The sequence below is a fragment of the Scyliorhinus torazame genome, chromosome 3, assembly GCF_047496885.1.
Source record: "Scyliorhinus torazame isolate Kashiwa2021f chromosome 3, sScyTor2.1, whole genome shotgun sequence".
NCBI classification, from domain to species: Eukaryota; Metazoa; Chordata; class Chondrichthyes; order Carcharhiniformes; family Scyliorhinidae; genus Scyliorhinus; species Scyliorhinus torazame.
Window position 1 is genome coordinate 257975898 of NC_092709.1, and position 17802 is coordinate 257993699.

Sequence of the window (17802 nt, forward strand, 5' to 3'; positions counted from 1 at the left end):
CTCATCTTCTGACACCCCAAAGCCTTTCAAGCATTTACATATTCTAAGTGAGGAGTGTGATGGAATACTGTCCACTTGTCTGGCTGAGCACAGCTTCATTAACACTCAAGAAAAGTGACACCATCCAAGGCAAAGTAACCCATTTGAATGGCACTCCATTCACCATCTTAAATATTCACTCCCTCAACACAGACCCACAATGGCAGCAGTGTGTAACATCTACATAATGTGCTGCAGCAACACACCAAGGCTCCTTTGATAGCAGCTCATAAATTTGTGATGAATGCTGGAAATTTTTATATTTATTGTATTATGTGTATGTTGCAGTCATATTATTAAAATAACTTAGGTTAAGGTATCCAGATGTCTGCTAAAGCTATGATTAAGAGGTTAACAGCTAGGCAGGCTGCAATGTCACTCATGATAGGAGCTGGGTCTGTTTTAGTTTCCGTTTTCAGCTCTGCCCCGTGTTGTTAGTTTCATTTTTAGAGTTCTGCTCTGGATTCTGAGAAAAGGAAGTGTCTTTCTCAGTCTGACTTCTGAAAGCTTCTCTCCCAAGGACTTTGTGCGTAAATCTGTAAGCCACTGAGTGTGAACTGTATTAATAAGTGGCATGTGGCCTTTGTGGATTTTGCTCAATTGGGACAGTAATCAGAAAGACTTTTCTTTATTTTTTTTACAAGAACTGTTTAACCTTGGATGTTAATGGGGTTAACCCTGTGTTAATAATAAAGTTTGTTTTAATATAAAAGATCCTAAGTGTCAGTAGAATCAATCCTCGAGCGAAGTATCCTTTCCTCACAGATTACAAATTGAAACATTGTTGGGGTCTCATCTGGTTCCTGACTATAAATTGGAGTCCGGTCTAGGTACTGTGACAAATCCATGACCCCTATCACCTAAAAGGACAAGGACAGCAGGTGCATTATATCGCCACCACATTCAAAGTCCCTGGGTAGCCGGCGAAATACACTGGAGGCATCCAGCAGTAAACAAAAGGGGTATATTGATGAAAGGCAAAGGCAGATAGACAGCAAGCAAAAAACACTATACATAGGTCTTTACTTTTGTAGTACCGTCAATATGACGCAAGGCAGGTTGAGGTAATGTCAATTGAAGGCTTTATTAAGCAGAACTTTATCCCCAGCAGCGTGGTTACAGAATGCAGCTGCTGAGGGAAATGGAGGGAAAAGCTGGGTTCTTATACCGGCATTTCTGGGTGGAGTCCAGTAGGTGGCAGATCCTATCAGGACCTGGCATCCCTCCACCAATAGCCTGTCGACACGTGGTGTACCGTATTACCCCTAATACATACCACCACAACTTTTTATCTCCCTGGTCCACACTGCCCGGGGTCCTGCTCCCAAAGTCCCGTGCAAATTCTCCATTGGCAGGGGTTCATGCACACCCGCACAATTGGCCCCGATCTGGCCACATGGTCAGTGGATCTCGCCCTCTTAAAGAGGCCATATTATCAGGGGCCTACATGTCACACACCAACTTGACTTGGAAATATATTGTTGTTCCTTTGTCGTCATTGGGTCAAAACTCTGGGACTCTCTTCCTAACAGTCCTTCACCGCACTGGCTGCAGTTTTTCAAGAAGGTGGCTTGCCATCATTTTCGAGCAATTAGGGATGGGCAATAAATGCTGGACTTGCCGAAGTTTGCACATATCATAAAAGAAGTATAAAACAAGAGATGTTGGAGAATTATCCAATCCACAAAACAAATTACTAATTAAGCTCCGTGATGTTTAGTGTTTGTTGAAAGACGTAGACAGCTACAGCCGTGAATATTGTAAGTTCTTTCAAGAATAACATTAATATTGCACAAGGGTAGAGGGGTAGAAACTTAAATCTATGGAAAGACACTGATAGATGTGTAAGGTAATGAAGAATGGAGACTAGCAGGATAGCATTGATCATGGACTGTCTGCAACTCCGACTCATTATAACAAGCAGCTTTAATCATCTAAATCTCTGCTCTTCGTCCACTAATTTGTAAATACCTTTGAAATTAATCACTTGAAAAGCTATTCTTTTAAGTATTTATTTTTGTTACGTGTGTCTAACTTTGAGCTGCTGAGTGTATGAAATCAAGAGAAATAAAATCCAAAAACAATATAACACAAGACGAACAGTGGTTTCGTAAAAATTGATGTCAAGAATTCTTGCTAATTAGTTTGCAGACAATGTCACAACAGCGGTCGATAATTTCTCAGCTGCAAAAGACAGCATTATTGCCTGATTTATGTCTTTCCTTGATCCTTGTCCCTCTGGGTTAATTGTCTGCTATTGACAGCAGTTTAGGTAAATGCAGCAGGGGAAAATGTGAATTACATTGTAATACAATAGGAATGATTACGCACAAAGTGCAGACAAAGGACATGGGCCTGCATGCTAAATTGTCAGTATGTACACAGATAAGTCTGGATCAGGATTTGGCTTTACATCAAGACTTCAATTTTATTTAAGGGATGACAAGACCAGTGAATGGATCCTCGCTTATAAAGCATGTGGTGACCACGAGTAAAAAATATTAAATTTTTGTCAAGCTGATTATATGGTACACAGAGGTACTCTGGGTCTTTGTCAATCTTTCTCCTGTTCGCTACACTTCATGGCACTGGTGATACAGAGGAGCAAGTGAAGCAAAGCACTGTCCATTGAGAGGTGTGGGCTTTCATGTATGTTATTAGAACAATTTGAATAAACCAGTTCAAAGACAAGTGACTCGATGCACAAGTGTACAATATGCTTTAGATGAGCAATATAAACTAGCAAGATCCCTGGGTTGTCTGTGTCTTTGACTTCAGTGCCATAGGACTAAAAAGCAGAAAATTGCTTCAAGATCGTTAGCCATAACCTTTTCTTCTGTGTTCGGCAAAGATTAGTTCTTCAGAAACATACTAATGCTTGGAGAATGGCACTCGGATGAGATATCAAAGGAATGATGGCAGAGATGAGCCCTTACTTCAGCTGTAAGGTGAGATCCCACATTCAGGAGAGCAAGGGAACAAAATGAAAACATGTTGCTTGGAAGCAGCACAGAAAACAATGAGGCTATCTACCAAAGGAATTAAACAGTCAAGCCTTCCGATTTACAAAGGAAGTGTCTGGCTCTTTTGTTTTAAACTTCTCTACAAACGTGCAAGGTGATGATACAGATTTGAAATCCAAAGTCGAATTTGATCAGTGTCTCATGATCATAGCCGTAGTGATGATAGCAGCATTCAAAGGAGCCTTGAATGGCTCAGAAGCGGGAGAAGTGTAAACACAGGTCAGTTTGATATGGAGACAAAGGATGCTATCGCTCAATGGGAATCCGAAGCGAACGAAAGCAGCAGACCTTCAACATGAACACAGATCCCTGATATTGTTGCTCTTTTGTAAATTTTTAGGCATCCTGGAAAAATTATAAATACAGTTAGAATCGAACCAAACTATTTGTGATTGGTTCAACATCTCCAGTGATCAATTGAAGATTAATTCTGAATAGTGATTACTTAGCAAAAGCACATTGTTTGCAATGTGGCTGCTTGGCCACTGTCTGAACAAAGTAATTTATCACTTTAAAAACAGTCCAGAGAAAGTGCATAATTTTTGTTCTTTTGTTGTTTTACATTATTTATTCATTCTCTCCTCATTGAAAGGTGCAGTGTTGCTATTGCATAACTTGTGCGCTACATACTAAATTTCATTGGCTGCCTATACAGACTCAGCCCAGCAGTAACAGATTTATTGAGCTTCACTCTATAGTGCCTTATTGAATTGGTGTGCCGGCAAGCCGCATTAGAACAAGAGATAATCAAATTGGGTAAAAGCAAAATACTGTGAATGCTGGAGATCTGAAATACAAACCGGAACTGGTGGGAAAACGGAGCAGGTCTGGCAGCATCTGTGGAGAGAGGAACATCGTACCATGGCAGAAGAGGGGGAAGTGGGGGGGCTAGTTCCCCAAATATGTGTTGGGGGAACTTCCTCCCAACTCTGGAAGTCCCCACCTAAGGATTGCACAGCAATTGCCTGCAAGGTTCAAACTCCTGTTGGATAATTGTCCTGCAAGAGGTACCATCTGAATTTTTGATTTAAATTGCAAATGACAGATGATTCTGACTGTCTTGTTGAAATACTTTCCAGAAAAAGTTTTAAGAATGGAAACCACTTCTAACTTCTGGTTAATTATAGTCCTGACCCACCCTGGCACCCCAAGGGACATCCCCAAACCCCAACTACCTCACACTACTCCCTGACCCTATCCGGCATTCTCTGAGTATCCCCACCACCCTCGACTACTCCCCACCCCTTGGAATACCCCACAACCCCACACAGGATGCCCCTCGTACCCAAACCGCCATGAAAACCCTCGACTGACTCTCACTCTCCCAACTACCCTCCATCCCCCAATTACCCCACAATCTCTCCACAGGACACCTCCCAATCTGACCCGACAACTCTCCCACACCAGTCCAAATGCCCGCTTACTCCTCAGATTACACCCCCACCCTCCTGGCTACCCACCACAATTCCGAACTACACCCCCACCCTCATGGCTACAACCTCTGACCCTCCCCTCCCCCCTGACTACACTCCAACCTCCAACCCCTCACCCTGACTGACAGCCCAGCCCCCCACAGACTAACCAATTCCAACACTAATCAACCCCTCCCACTGACCCCCTGCCACTGACCACCCACCCAACAGACCACCTCACTATTGACCAACCCTCAACCACGACTACCCAAGCCCCTAACCTCGACCCACCATACCCCATCCTACCCACTTACCTTACACACGCCTTCTTCATGGCTTCTTATAGTGGATGGACATTTAAATCCACCTAGTGCCGCAAAAAGGGGACATCTCTTTCTCACCTTTGACTCAGCTGCCTGCGACACAAGGCCTCAGGAACCCACTGCACTATATCTTTCTCACCCAGCCTCAGTCAGAATGTCAGGCAAGAAAGGTGCGACTGTATTTCAGGGTCAGTAACTATGAGCCGAGTGCCAATCCAACTATGATTGCTGCTCCAGGAAGTTACAGTTAATGTTTCAAGTGCAATATGCCTCTTTCTCAGAACTTTAATAAAATTAGTCCTCATTGCTGTTTTAATTGTTGGAGGAGATAGAGTGGCAGAGCTTGCACTATGATCCTTCACAGGTTGCAGCAACAGGTTTCGTAAAGAGGAAATAAGCACCAAGCAACTTATGGCATTCACCATAACAGTCACAATATATGGGGGCTGGTTTAGCTCAGTTGGCTGACAGCTGGTTTGTGATGCGCAGCAAGGCCAACGGTACAGGTGCAATTCCTGTTCTGGATGAGATTATTCATGAAGGTCCCACCTTCTCAACCTTACCCCTTGCCTGAGATGTGGTGATCTTCCAGTTAAATCACCACAAGTCAGCTCTCCCACTCATAGGGGAAAGCAGCCCATGGTTATCTGGGACTATGGCGACTTTACTTAACAATATTCACCAACACTATTGTGGTCTGTGACATTAGTGATAATAGTAACAACATCCACTAATCAGGGGCGAAATTCTCCCGAAACGGCGCGATGTCCGCCGACAGGCACCCAAAACGGCGCCAATCAGACGGGCATTGCGCCGCCCCAAAGGTGCGGAATGCTCCGCATCTTTGGGGGCCGAGCCCCAACATTGAGGGGCTAGGCTGACGCCGGAGGAATTTCCACCCCGCCAGCTGGCGGAAACGGCCTTTGTTGCCCCGCCAGCTGGCGCGGAAATTACTTGTCGGGGCATGCGCGGGAGCGTCAGCGGCTGCTGAAAGTTTCCCGCGCATGCGCAGTGGAGGGAGTCTCTTCCGCCTCCGCCATGGTGGAGACCGTGGCGGAGGCGGAAGGGAAAGAGTGCCCCCACGGCACAGGCCCGCCCACGGATCGGTGGGCCCCGATCGTGGGCCAGGCCACCGTGGGGGCACCCCCCGGGGTCAGATCGCCCCCCCCCCAGGACCGCGGAGCCCGCCCGCGCCGCCTTGTCCCGCTGGTAAATAGGTGCTTTAATTTACGCCGGCGGGACAGGCAATTTATCGGCGGGACTTCGACCCATCCGGGCCGGAGAATCGAGCGGGGGGGGGGGGCCGGCAACCGGCGCGGCGCGATTCCCGCCCCCGCCGAATCTCCGGTGCCGGAGACTTCGGCAACCGGCGGGGGCGGGATTCATGGCAGCCCCCGGCGATTCTCCGACCCGGCAGGGGGTCGGAGAATGACGCCCAAGGTAATTAAATGCTCATAGATACAGACACTGCCCTGGAGGAAATACTTGTCACATTTTGTACTTTTTTGGGACTGAACTGCTATTGTATGCAGTGTATTTAATTGGACAAAGCTCTTTGATTTTTAATAACATTTTTCTTTTGAAATTCTTTTATGCCAGCAAAACTTTGAAGAAAAATCTCTGGGATTTAACAGTTTTTGTCTTTTTTATTTGAAAATGAAAGAAAATGTGGCCTGATCTCAAAATTTCATTTTCTAATTCCTCAGTTCTGAACTACAAACCAAATCCTAACAGTTTGGGTGTACAACATGGGGCAGTCTTTGTTGCTGTGAGTTCATATTCTCTGAGTAATGGGTTGAGATCAATTGCATCTGTTAGTACATTTTTGCGCAAACTCTCATTTCATGCTGGGTTCCCCTGAGGATCTGAGCCATGCATTAAAATTCAGCAACCGGAGAGCTGTCTTTAGGGATGTGGAGCAGTGTCATCTTTTCTCTGTCTGACCTTTTATTTTAACTAGGATTGTCCTTGGGTTGTAAAAGGAAATCACACCAGAGATGCATCATTTGATTCATAACTGACAGAGCTGGTTGATGCAACTCATTCTGCATAAACACATATATATCTGAATAATAATTTACACGCAGTCTTAATACAGTGAAAAGATTGAACATAATGTCGTACAAAACGACACCTGGGTTTCAGCAAAATAACTCAACCATACTTTAATGATATGTTTGGCTCACACTGTGTTTTTTCCTTATTCATGCAATCAATAATATTCAGTATCTGGAAATTGCCCTAATGCTGAACCCAATGTAATTTGATGCAATCGGCTTTTATAAAACATAGACTTAAGTATTGAAAATAAATTTGGCAATTAAAAAGTAATAAAGAAGCCACTAGGGTCAGTGGTGACTGAAGATGGAAGTTTGGAAATGGAAATTAAGCAAGAGATTAGCTCTGTTTTGGAATAATTGGAATAAGAGCAGTGGAATGTTACATTATAGAGAAATGCCAGCTGAACCTGAAAGGTAGAATCTACAAAACAATTGTGACACCAGTCTTGTTGTTTAGTGCAGAAACTTGGGCAAGATTTAGAAGTGAGGAATGACTTTTGGATACTAATGAGATGTGGATGCTGATATTGGTGCGCGGGGTAACGAGAAAGGACAAAATCAGGAACCAGCATACCAGGAAGTCAGTGAAGATTGTGGGAACAACAAAGAAAGTAGGTGAGAAGAAATTGAAATAGTACAGTCATCCAGTGTGGAGAGAGAAATAGTACAGTCATCCAGTGTGGAGAGAGAGAGATGAAATGTGGTGAGGGAGTGGTGGAGACGGGCCTGTCATGAGCAAGGGGAAGAGGAAAGCCAAAGATTAACTGGAAAGATGCAGTGGTGAGAGAATTAAATGCAGTGGGATTGGAAGAGGAATGGATGGTTGACAGGAGGAGATGGAGGAGGATAATCAACTAGCATTGTGGACAAGTTGGAAAATAAAGAAGAGTGTGAAGCATAAATTAGTCAATTGATACAATAGTCCTCCATATTGACTTTTGAATATTCATGCGTGTATTGCGTTCACAGGGCCTTTAACTTTATTCAGACTTCGCCCCACATACATATTTGCTTAGTGCATTGTGCTTAATCAAATGCGATCACTTTCTTTTTATTTAATAATAACCTGCAACAACGGTACAAGTTAACAACTGCAACAGCATTTCACCTTTCAGTTCTCAGCACATTGATAAAAAGAAAATAATTAACTGTCTTCTCATGACACCTCTCACAAACTCAAGTCATCACAAAGCACTTTCAGCCAATTAAGTACTTTTGAAATGTTGGGCGAGATCTGCCAGCCCCGTTGCAGAATCAGAATCCCTCCCAAAGAGGGCGTGACCAGGTGGCATGAACCGAAGTACGTTTTAAGCCTACTTAGGTGAGCTTACTCGGGATCTACCAGCCTCCCCAGCGAGGCTGCAGTCTGGCTCCTTCAGTACTGGTCCACACCAATGTGGACAAGGCAAAACGGCACCCGGGGGGGTCTCCCAGGCCAAAGGACGCCCCTGGATAGCCAGGGAAAGTGCATGATGGCTCCTTGCCCACCTTCCTTGAACACAGGCACCTTGGGACTGCCATGCTGGCACTGCCAAGGTGCCTGTGTGGCACTGCCAAGCTGGCAGTAGCTGCCAGGGTGTCAGGGTGTCAGTGGAAGGGTACCAGTATGCCACTGCCAAGGCCAGGGTCTGAGGCGGGCCATGTCCATGAAAGGAGGGTGGAGGGGGGTTGAAGGGTGGTGGGGTGCAGGGCAGGCAGCCCGATCTCTGAGTTAAAAAAGTGACTAAATGTCGTTTGATAACAGTGGGTTACTGGCTGGCAGAGCTGGCAGGAAATTCACTGCAAAACCTGCCACAAATGAACTTAGAAATGTTTCCGTTAAATTTCGGCCACAGTACTGGTTGTAATGTTGGAAAGCATGCAACAGAAAGATCCCACAAACGGCAATGTGATAATGACCAAGCCATCTGTTTTAGTACTGTTATTTGTGGGATAAATATTAAACAGGGAGAATGCACCTGCTTCACTTTGAAATAGTGGTATGGGACATTTTATATCCACCATAGAAGGCAGACTGGGTCTCGGTTTAATTTCTCATCCAGAAGGAGGCGCCACTGATTCAATAAGGGGCCGCACAAAAGGTAAATAGGCAAGATAAGGGCTCATGGGGTTTGGGATAATATATTATCATGGATAGAGGACTGGTTAATGGACAGGAAGCAGAACATACGCCTAAATAGAGAATTTTAAAGTTGGCAATCTTTAACTAGTGGAGTGCCACAAGGCACCTCAGCTATTTACAATCTATAATAATGACAGATGAACAGACAGAGAATATTGTATCTATGTTTGCTAATGTTACAAAGCTAGGTAGAAAGGTAAGCTGTAGGGAGGACATGGAATATAAGGTGAAGCTATAGTCATGGCACCCTGGGCTAGTGCATGGTCAATTCCAGTCCAACTTAATCCGGAGTCACAACACAGGTGAAATTAGATTTTGTTTAATTTAAATACCCGAGGTTGAGCTCAATAAACTACAATCACCATGTTTGTAACTTTAAAACACAAGTAACCGTTAATTATGATCATTATTATAAGTAAATGGACAGAAAATGTAACTGACTATCTACCACTGCTTTCCCAACACACACCCTTGCTAACTTGCCCAATCTCTGCTGCACACACACGCAGACAAATAACACTGAGGGGAAAGGATGGTGGAAACAGAAATAAAATATTAATAAAAATAAAAGGATAAAGATCATTGATGCACGACAATGACTTCCAGCCGATATCTTTTTGAAGTTCAGGCTTTCGTTTCGGGACTTCTTCCTTTAAGGCTTGAAATGTTTTTTTCTGGCAAAGCTTTCTATTTTCTCTGCAGATTCAGCATAATTTCAGGTTTACAGGAAATTATCTGCCAGGCACTCACTACTTTCAGAACAATATTTCACTTCAGCAAGCAGGATAGAGAGAGAGAGAGAGTGAGAGCGAGAGCGAGAGAGAGTGAGAAAGAGAGAGAGAGCGCGTTCCTTTCACTTCCAAGGACAAAACACTCCTGCTAAGTTCTCTCAGAATACATTACGCAGTAACCAATCACTGGCCATTATCCGGCAGAACACTATCCCTGGCGAACCCAACGGTTTCCAGTTAACCAGTCAAACAGACTCCCTCCACAACCAGTTCCTAAGGTTCACCCGATGCGGAAGAGTCTGGCTTCTTCTCTCAAACTCCGAACCTGGGAACACAAACTCGAGCAAGCGGGCTGTTTCAACTTTGAGTCTTCTGCTTAAAGGCACATCTCGATTATGAGTCCACGAACCAAAATAAAAATGAGAACAAAGGAAATAAACAGGAAGAACTCTTTCCAAATATGTGAAGTGATTTACTTTGGTCATAAGAATAGAAAAGCAGAATATTTTTCAAAGGTGAGAAACATGTAATTATTGACGTTCAACGAGATTTTCGTGCTCTGGAACAAGAATCGCAGAAAAGCAAGCGCAGCAAGCAATTAGGAAAGCAAATGGCGCTTTGATCTTTATTGTAAGAGAATTGGAACAAAGGAATAAATAAGTCTTGCTACAATTGTACAGGTTTTGGTGAGACTGCACCTGGAGTACTGTGGGCAGTTTTAGTCTCCAAATTTAAGAAAGCGGATCCTTGTATTGGAGGTGGTATAGCAAGGTTCTTGAGGTGAGTGGGTTGTTTATGATGAGAGGTTGCATAAATTGGGCATATATTCTCTGGAGTTCACCAATGAGAGGTGATCTCATTGAAACATTCAAGCTTCACTCACCTGGTGAAGGAGCTATGGAAAGAGGGATTCCATTTAATGGGGCATTGGCATCAGTACTGGGGCAGGAGGGACCTGTACCGTTGGGACGGTCTTCACCTGAACCATTTTGGGACCAGTGTCCTAGAGAATAGGATAAATAGGTTGGTCACAAGGACTTTAAACTAGCAAGTTGGGGGGAAGGGAAGGGTAAAGCTATGGACAGTATAATGGATAATGGAGAGCAAGGCAGCAGGTTACGTGACAGGTTATTATGTAGAGATATGGGTTCAAAAACAAGGAAAATTAGGAGAAAGGGTAAGAGGAAAAATAATGTGCGAAAAGTTACTGATCAAGGTGTTAGGATTCATAACAAAGACATAAAAAACAGCATAAGTGTACTTTACCTGAATGCTCGTAGTATACGGAATAAGGCGAATGAGTTGATGGCGCAAATAATCGTGAATGACTATGATTTAATGGCCATTACTGAAACATGGTTAAACGATGTCCATGACTGGGAGTTAAATATCCAAGGGTATCAAACTATACGAAAGGATAGAATGGATGGTAAGGGCGGTGGTGTAGCTTTGTTGTTTAAGGATGGCATCCGGGCAATAGTAAGGGATGATATTGGTGCTATGGAGGACAAGGTTGAATTAATTTGGGTGGAAATCAGGAATAGTAAGGCGAAAAGGTCACTGATAGGAGTAGTCTATAGGCCACCAAATAGTAACAGGATGGTAGGGCAGGCAATAAGCAAAGAAATAACGGATGCATGTAGAAATGGTACAGCAGTTATCATGGGGGATTTTAATCTACATATCGATTGGTTTAATCAGGTTGGTAAAGGCAGCCTTGAGGAGGAGTTTATAGAATGTGTCCGGGATAATTTCCTGGAACAGTATGTAATGGAACCTATCAGGGAACAAGCGGTCCTAGATCTGGTCCTGTGTAATGAGGCAGGATTGATTAATGATCTCATAGTTCGGGATCCTCTTGGAAGGAGCGACCACAATATGGTGGAATTTAAAATACAGTTGGGGGATGACAAGGTAAAATCAAACACTAGTGTTTTGTGCTTAAACAAAGGCAATTACAATGGGATGAGAGAAGAACTAGCTAAGGTAGACTGGGAGCAAAGACTTCATGGTGAAGCAGTTGAGGAACAGTGGAGAACCTTCCGAGCGATCTTTCACAGTGTTCAGAAAAGGTTCATACCGACAAAAAAGAAAGACGGTAGAAAGGGGAAAAATCGACCGTGGATATCTAAGGAGGTGAGGGAGAGTATCAGATTGAAGGAAAAAACATACAAAGTGGCAAAAATTAGTGGGAGACTAGAGGACTGGGAAGTCTTTAGGGGACAACAGAAAGCTACTAAAAAAGCTATAAAGAAGAGTAAGGTAGACTATGAAAGTAAACTTGCTCAGAACATTAAAGCAGATAGTAAAAGCTTCTACAAATATATAAGACAAAAAAGAGTGGCTAAGGTAAATATTGGTCCTTTGGAAGATGAGAAGGGAGATTTAATAATAGGAGATGGGGAAATGGCTGAGGAGCTGAACAGGTTTTTTGGTTCAGTCTTCACAGTGGAGGTCACAAATAACATGCCAGTGACTGATGGAAATAAAGATATGATAGGTGAGGCCCTTGAGATGATTGTAATCACTAAGGAGGCAGTATTGGGCAAGCTAATGGGGCTAAAGGTAGACAAGTCTGCTGGCCCTGATGGGATGCATCCCAGAGTGTTAAAAGAGATGGCTAGGGAAATTGTAAACGCACTAGTGATAATTTATCAAAATTCACTAGACTCTGGGGTGGTCCCAGAGGATTGGAAAGTAACAAACATGCCACCACTGTTTAAAAAAAGAGGTCGGCAGAAAGCGGGTAATTATGGGCCGGTAAGCTTAACTTCGGTTGTAGGGAAAGTGCTGGAATCTATCATTAAGGAGGAAATAGCGGGGCACCTGGAGGGAAATTGTCCCATTGGGCAGACGCAGCATGGGTTCACAAAGGGTAGGTTGTGTCTGACTAATTTGGTAGAATTTTTTGAGGCCGTTACCAGTGCAGTAGATAACGGGGAGCCAATGGATGTGGTATATCTGGATTTACAGAAAGCTTTTGACAAGGTGCCACACAAAAGGTTGCTGCATAAACCAAAGATGCATGGCATTGAGGGTAAAGTGGTAGCATGGGTAGAGGATTGGTTAACCAACAGAAAGCAGAGAGTGGGGCTAAATGGGTGTTTCTCTGGTTGGCAACCTGTAACTAGTGGGGTCCCTCAAGGATCAGTGTTGGGACCGCAGTTGTTCACAATATACATAGACGATTTGGAGTTGGGGACCAAGTGCAATGTATCAAAGTTCGCAGATGACACTAAGATGAGTGGTAAAGCAAAAAGTGCAGAGGATACCGGAAGTCTGCAGAAGGATTTGGATAGGTTAGGTGAATGGGCTTGGGTCTGGCAGATGGAATTCAATGTTGCCAAGTGTGAGGCTATCCATTTTGGGAGGAATAACAGCAGAATGGATTATTATTTAAACGGTAAGATGTTAAAACATGCTGCTGTGCAGAGAGACCTGGGTGTGCTAGTGCACGAGTCACAAAAAGTTGGTGTGCAGGTGCAACAGGTGATTAAGAAGGCTAATCGAGTTTTGTCTGTCATTGCTAGAGGGATGGAGTTCAAGACTAGTGAGGTTATGCTGCAATTGTATAAGGTGTTGGTGAGGCCGCATCTGGAGTATTGTGTTCAGTTTTGGTCTCCTTACCTGAGAATGGACATATTGGCACTGGAGGGAGTGCAGAGGAGATTCACTAGGTTGATCCCAGAGTTGAGGGGATTAGATTATGACGAGAGGTTGAGTAGACTGGGACCGTACTCATTGGAGTTTAGAAGGATGCGGGGGGATCTTATTGAGACATATAAAATTATCAAGGGAATAGATAGGATAGATGCGGGCAGGTTGTTTCCACTGGTCGGGGAAAGCAGAACTAGGGGGCATAGCCTCAAAATAAGGGGAGGTAGATTTAGGACGGAGTGTAGGAGGAACGTCTTCACCCAAAGAGATGTGAATCTCTGGAATTCCTTGCCCACTGAAGCAGTTGAGGCTCCTTCTTTAAACGTTCTTAAGAAAAAGATAGATGCCTTTCTAAAGAATAAAGGGATTCGGGGATATGGTGTACGGGCCGGAGAGTGGAGCTGAGTCCACAAAGATCAGCCATGATCTCATTGAATGGCGGAGCAGGCTCGAGGGGCCAGATGGCCTACTCCTGTTCCTAATTCTTATGTTCTTATGGATACAAGAGCACATTGGAGGTTAGATATTCTGAAATGTGAACTGCCTCTCCTGCCTCCTCAAAGCCCATCCACATCTAACTGGCAGAAGTCAGGAACATGATAGAATAATCTTTACTTTTCTGGATGAATGTGGTTCCAACAACACGAAAGAAGCTTAACAGCAACCAGGACCCTAAGAGCTCACTTGATTGGCAGTCCATCCTCCACCACCAGCATACCACGTCTGCAGTGTGTACCAGCTACAAGATTCATTACAGCCAAAGGCTCTTTGACAGCAACTTCCAAATCCGTCACCTCTGGCACCACAAGGGCAGCAGGTGAATGGGAAAACCATAAGATCTCCTCCAAGTAATACACCATCCTGACTTGAAACTATGGGTGCGATTCTCCAACCCCCACCGGGTCGGAGAATCGCCGGGGGCTGGCGTGAATCCTGCCCCCGCTGTGTCCCGAATTCTCCGCAACCAGAGATTCGGCAGGGGCGGGAATCGTGCCACGCCGGTCGGCGAGGGCGGGACTCGTGCCGCGCCTGTTGGCGGGCCCATCCCCGGCGATTCTCCGGCGCGCGATGGGCCGAAGTTCCGCCGCTGTCAACCCTCTCCCGCCGGCGTGGATTAAACCACCTTTTGAATGGTGGGACAAGGCAGCACGGGCAGCCTCTGGGGTCCTGGGGGGGGCGCGGGGCGATCTGGCCCCGGGGAGTGCCCCCACGGTGGCCTGACCCACGATCGGGGCCCACCGATCCGCGGGCGGGCCTGTGCCATGGGGGCACTCTTTTTCTTCCGCCTTCGCCATGGTCTTCACTATGGATGAGGCGGAAGAGACCCCCTCCCCTGCGCATGCGCGGGGATGACGTCAGCAGTCATTGACGCTCCCGCGCATGCGTCGCCCAGCGAAGACCTTTCGGCGCTGGCTGGCGTGGTGCCAAAGGCCTTTCCCACCAGCCGGCGGAGCGGAAACCACTCCGGCGCAGGCCTAGCCCCTCAAGGTGAGGGCTTGGCCCGTAAAGGTGACCACTCCATTACGGCGCAACCCCCTGCCCCGCCGGGTAGGGGAGTATCGCGCACTATATCACCATTCCTTCATCATTGCTGGGCCAAAATCCTGAAACTACTGCCATCAGTGCACTGTGGGTGTACTGACAACATACCAACTGCAGAGAAGGCAGCTCAGCACCACCTCCTCAAGGGCAGTCACGTGTAGAAAATAAATGCTTGTCTTTCCAGCAATGCTCAGGCCATGACTGAATAAAAAGGCAGAAAGGAAAATCATATTTGTTATTTTTCAATCTATTAACCTCATTGCTTGCTGACAAGGAACTACTGTCAAGGTGATAACAACTCCAGTGAGAGAAGAATTCAGAAGGAACAGAAAACCTCTGAAAATTATTTTTCAGAAGACTTGTTGAAAGTGTTCTTCGCTGAATCCCACTTCTTTCTCTTGGTAATGAGATTTGATCTTTACGTTTATAAGATTGGATCTTTTCAACAACCTAGCTGGTCTCCAGCATTCTCATTGTACTATGGAGGTCACACACTTTAGTGGATTCTTTTTCCCTGAGTGCAACAACCCAAATGTAATTTACTGTGAGATTTTTCAGTTTGTTTTTCTTTGCTCTGGTGCATTTTGTACAGATAGCAGCTTTTGTCTTTTTCGATTTGAATTGAAATCAACACTGAGCATGTTTAACTCATTAACCGATCACCGATTCAGTGAAAATAATAGACAAAAAATAAACAGGTGTAAAACAAAATTCAACACAGAATCAGAATATTGTCAGCAGAATTTGTGGCAATGCAGAAATATAACTTATACTTTATTTGCTGAGATAACAGCAGCCTCTCATTCCGGCGATCTATAAGACTGCTTCATGAGGTTGAATGGTCTGGGTATATGAGGTGGCTAATTCAGCAACATACTCCATTAACATTTCTTTAATACATTGGCTGAGAATGGTGTCAGTTAGAGCTTCCACAATGCCACGTGGAACATTTCCTACCAGAGTGTTGGGTTCTGTTTCAGTAATACTTTGTGGCGAATTCATCTATGTATAACCATGGACTCTGTTTCTTGCTGTTTTTCCCATTTGCTCTGAGAAAGTAAGCATCGTTGGCCAGGCCAGCATTTATTGCCCTTGAGCAGGTGGTTGTGACATAAAGTAGAATGTGTAGTATATAAAGGGTTAATGTAATATCATAATTGACCACTAGATGGAGCTGGGAACAGACCTACAAAAAGGACTGACTCTCAGGCTTCTGGGAGAGTGTAGGGGAGAGTGTAAAGAGTGGAGGAAATAGCAGAGTACAGTTTAAGAAAGAGTGCATGAGAAGTATTAGTATAGTGTAGATTGTAGTTTAAAAGATCATTGTTTGCTACAGAAGTAAGTGGTCGAGCTGTATATTAAGTAGTGTAATAAATGTTAGCTTTGTTATTGAACTTAGCTTGTGTGGTCTTTGTGAACACTACAACATCCATTCTAAGTATAAGAAACACAAAGAACACCTTAGTGATGATGGGTTTCTTACAACTGAGTGGCTTATTACACCATTTCAGAGGGCACTTAATCACATTGCTGTGAGTTTGATATCGCATGTAGCACAGACCAGGTAAATACGAAGTCTTACAACACCAGGTTAAAGTCCAACAGGTTTGTTTCGATGTCACTAGCTTTCGGAGCGCTGCTCGTTCCTCAGGTGAATGAAGAGGTATGTTCCAGAAACATATATATAGACAAATTCAAAGCTGCCAGACAATGCTTGGAATGCCAAATTGCCCCTTAATTGGTAAAAATTAATTGGCTACTTTAAATTATTTTTTAAAAAATTTTAATTTAAAAATGTTTTCAGATCATTAGCTGGGCCCCTGAATCACTGGTGCAGTAACATTATTACTGCTCTACCGTGTCCAAAAATAATATATTGGCACCATCCTTTCACAAATCGTCGAATTTGGAGAATTCTTGAAAGAAGCAACAAATATTGACCAATTACATAAGCAGTCACCGGAAAAAATGTATCTAAGCGTGAAATATGGAACGGAATTCTCCGGGCCTCAGGATTCACTTTTCCCGCCGGCAGCGCAACTCCTCCAATGGGTTTCCCAGTGGCGCTGAGGGGTTATAATGGGAAATCCCATTGATTAGGGCTTGTTTAGTTCAGTGAGCTAGACAGCTGATTTGTGATGCAGAACATGGCCAGCAAGGCGGGTTCAATTCCCGTGCCAGCTTACCCGAATAGGCGCCGGAATGTGACGACTAGGGGCTTTTCACAGTAACTTCATACTTGTGACAATAAATAAAAGGTTAGGAATATAGAATCCCGCTGCCAGTGAATGGCGCACGGCCGAGAAATACACAGCTGGAGGACCACAAAATCCCGCACATGGAATTTCATTTTCATTGATATGAACTCCAAAGACCATTGCCAAAATTACTTTATATATACAAGACTATCACAAGTCTTTTAAAAAAAAGTTTGAAAATGCCTGGAGAGTGTCCCCACCCTTTCACGATCGATTAAACATAATTCAAAATTCTTGATTCAACACCCGAAGCAGCCCCCATCCCGATACAGCTTGACACAGCTCAAAAGGAGAACTCAAAGCTATTGTTTCGGTGATACAATGATTAACCCAATTGTTGATTAATGTCAATGTCAGGTGGAAGACAACATCAGCCAAACCAAAGCCCCTGACTGAGAAAATCATTACATTTTTCCATCTGTTTTCTACACACTCTCTAATGCCTGCACATTTCTCTTTAACTGTGGTGCCCAGAATTGTACACAATAAAACCAATGGTTTATACAGTTTAACATTGCTCTTGCCCATATTGATAAGGCCCAGGATACTGTTTGCTTTATTAATGGCTCTCCGAAACTGTCTTGCCACCTTCAATGACTTATGTACAAATACACCCAGATTTCCTGATGATAAAA

General features: G+C 44.3%; 1 long non-coding RNA gene across 1 annotated transcript in view; it reads right to left on the reverse strand.

Annotated features, from left to right (window-relative positions):
• Positions 1–17802, reverse strand: part of LOC140409596 (uncharacterized) — a 28578-nt gene that overhangs the window by 2941 nt on the left and 7835 nt on the right. The gene's annotated exons all lie outside the window — the stretch shown is intronic.